We start from the raw sequence: 3,395 nt of genomic DNA, 5'->3' as shown, positions 1-3,395 counted from the left end.
GTTCACAATGGAGTTTTCTGAAAAGACACAGTGGATAAAGACCTACCTGTGAGGTATGCATTTATGTATTTATCTGTATATTTATTTATTGAACAAATTTGACATATAACATTATATAAATTTAAGTGTATAGCCTATTATATTGATACACTTATATACTGTAATGACCGTTATAGCAATATCTATCAAATTACATAATTGTAGTGCAATATTATCTATATTCATTATGCTGTGCATTAGATTTTTATTGTTCATATATTATTCATTGCAAGTTTGTACCCTTAAGCCCTATCAATCTTAGATTAAGATTTACATATAAAGTATATGTAAAAGTATATGTAAGTATATGTAAGTATCACTTATATTACATATAAGTTATAGTATATAGTATTTGTTTTCTCTGTCTGACTTACCTTACTTAGTATAATGTGCTCAAGGTCCATCATGTTGTCACAAATAACAAAATATCATTCTTCCTTATGGTTGAATATCTATCTCTCTCTCTCTCTATATATATATAATATGTTATATATAACATATTTTTAATCTATTCATCCGGTGACAGGTGTTCGGGTTGTTTTCATATTTGACTCTTGTGAATAATGCAATGTAATTGGGAGTGCATATTCCTTGTTGAAATCTTTTGGGTTTATACCCATAAGTGCATTGCTGGATCATATGATAGAGCTATTTTTAATTTTTTGAGGTAATACCATATTGTTTTTGATAGCTGTTAGACCACTTAACATTCTCACCAACAGTGTATAAAAATTGCCTTTTTGACCACATCCTTGCCAATATTTGTTGTCTCTTGTCTTTTTGATGATAGCCATTTAACAGGTGTGAGGTGATATCTCATTATAATTTTGATTTGCATTTCCTTGTTGATCATTGAAGTTGAACATCTTTTCATGAGCCTGATGGTCATTTTGATGACCTCTTTGGAAAAATGTCTATTTAATCATATAATTTCACTCATGTGGAGTTTAATAAACAAAATAGAGGATCATAGGGGAAGTGAGAGTAAAATAAACAATATGAAATCAGAGAAAAAAGCCACAAGAGACTCTTAGCTATAGGAAACAAACTGAGGGTTGCTGCAGGGAAGATGTGTCGGGGGATGGGGTAACTGGGTGATGGGCATTAAGGAGGCACTAGATATAATGAGCACTTGGTATTATATGATGAATCACTAAACTTTACCTCTGAAACTAATAATACACTATATGTTGATCATTGAATTTGAATTATTCAGTTCAATATTGAATTATTGAATTATTGAATTTAAATAAAATAAAAAATGCCCAAGACCATACTATAATTTTCAAGAAATATAAAGAAAAGTTTAAAACTTGCTATGTTAGGGGTACCTGGGTGGCTAGGTGGGTTGGGCCTCTGCCTTAGGCTCTGGTCATGATCCCAGGGTCCTGGGATCGAGCCCCGCATTGGGCTCTCTGCCCAGCAGGGAGTCTGCTTCCTCCTCTTTCTCTGCCTGCCTCTCTGCCTACTTGTGATTTCTGTCCGTCAAATAAATAAATAAATAAATAAATAAATCTTTAAAATTTGCTGTATTAATACTTAATAAGCAGTGATTCACAAAAGAAATGTCAACTTAGTTCTTCGGCCTACCTTTTAATCAGATTTTTTGGGTTTTATGTTGTATGAGTTTTTAAATATGATTTGGATGTTAACTCTTTTTTTCCCCCCAGGAGAGGTAAAAAGTGAAAAGTGTCTTCATTCAACATATTAAATAAACTCTTTTATTTAAACAACATATACCAGGAGAAAGCGCGAATGCAGTCCCCCACTACCACAAATTATGCAGTCGAGTTTCCCACATTTGGGGAAATCACAGGGGTCAGCACATCCAGAGTGCAATGGATAAGCCTCACCCTGGGAAAACCACCTTCGTGATCATGATACCTCCCCTGCCAGGTAAGTATCTGGATGTTAACTCTATATGATAAGCGGTTTGCAAAGCTTTTCTCACATTCTGTAGATTGTCTTTTCATTTTGTTAATTTTTAAAAAACTAAGTAATTGGTTTATTATAAAAGAATATAACTCAGGAACAGCTAGATGGAAGAGACGCGGACAGCAAGGTATGTGTTTGTTAATTTTGCTATGCAAAAGCTTTTGAGTTTGATGAGTCCCATTGTTGATATTTGCTTTTATTTGTGCTTTTGGCGTCATGTTTAAAAATCACTGCCAAGACCAGTAACAATGAGTTCTTTCCTGTGTGTGTGTGTGTGTGAGTGTGTGTATGTGTGTATGTGTGATATTTGTTTTGTCCTCAAGGCTAACACTGGAAAACAATGTGTGCATTTCATTACCGGAATTAAAAAAAAAAATTGATCATTTGTAAAAATTACACAGTACTTGAGGGCAATGACTCTGTCTTAAAATTTTTTTTATACCTAGACTATAGCTAAATAGTTCCATAGCTCACAGCTTTACTAAGGAAATGAGGGGAAAGCAGGGAGATAGAAATGGAATCTCATTTATCACCAGAACCAGGGCGACAAATGAGAAATGCCTTGTAGTGGCCTGTCACAAAATCAATCTCCTCTATGAACATAGACTATCTTTCTGTTTGTTTTCCTTAATTTATCTCAGATTACTTTTCAGAATGTAGGACTGGCTTATTTTATCTTGAATGTCTTCCCAAGTATTTATGTTCTTTAATGCCTATATAAATATATTTTCTTCCTTTCTTCTTTCCTTTCTTCCTTCCTTTTCTTTTAAGTTTTATTTATTTATTTATATTTTATTATTTTTTAAAAATATTTTATTTATTTATTGGACACACAGAGAAATCACAAGTAGGCAGAGAAGCAGACAGAGACAGATGGGGAAGCAGGCTCTCTGCTGAACAGAGGTGCTCTCAGGACCCTGAGATCATGACCTGAGACGAAGGCAGAGGCTTAATCCACTGAGCCACCCAGGCGCCCTTAAGTTTTATTTAAATTCTACTTGGTTAACATACAGTGTAATATCTGTTTCAGGAGTAGAATTTAGTGATTCATCACTTATATACAACACCCAGTGCATAAATGTATTTTTGAAAGTTTTCTTTTCACAATTGCTTGTTGTTAATATAGAAAAATGGAACTGACTTTTTATATTGACTTTGTATTCTATGACTTTGTTAAATTCACTTAATTATTATAATAGTTTGTTTTCTTAATTTAAATTTCTGTATATAGTGATGAAATCTGTGAATAAACATAATTTTACCTCATTTTCTTATCTTTATTTAAAATCTTTTTTTCTTGCCTTATTATACCTCCTAAGACTCCCAGTAAAATTTTGGGTAGAAGGCATCTTTGCCTTATTTCACATATTAAGTGAAAGCATTTGATATTTTACAAAAACAGTTATGGTTTATTGTATGTA

At 32.8% G+C, this 3,395-nt stretch overlaps 1 non-coding gene across 1 annotated transcript; it reads right to left on the bottom strand.

Moving 5' to 3' along the window:
* Positions 1-1,779: 1,779 nt before the first annotated feature.
* On the bottom strand, positions 1,780-1,943 carry LOC131835009 (U1 spliceosomal RNA). Its single transcript, XR_009355087.1, has one exon. It is a non-coding gene; the product is annotated as a U1 spliceosomal RNA (small nuclear RNA).
* Between the last annotated feature and the right edge of the window lie 1,452 nt (positions 1,944-3,395).

Source organism: Mustela lutreola, chromosome 6 (genome assembly GCF_030435805.1).
Source record: "Mustela lutreola isolate mMusLut2 chromosome 6, mMusLut2.pri, whole genome shotgun sequence".
In the NCBI taxonomy this organism is placed as follows: Eukaryota; Metazoa; Chordata; class Mammalia; order Carnivora; family Mustelidae; genus Mustela; species Mustela lutreola.
Note: the sequence above shows the minus strand (reverse complement) of the source record. Positions and strands in the feature narration are given on the sequence as shown.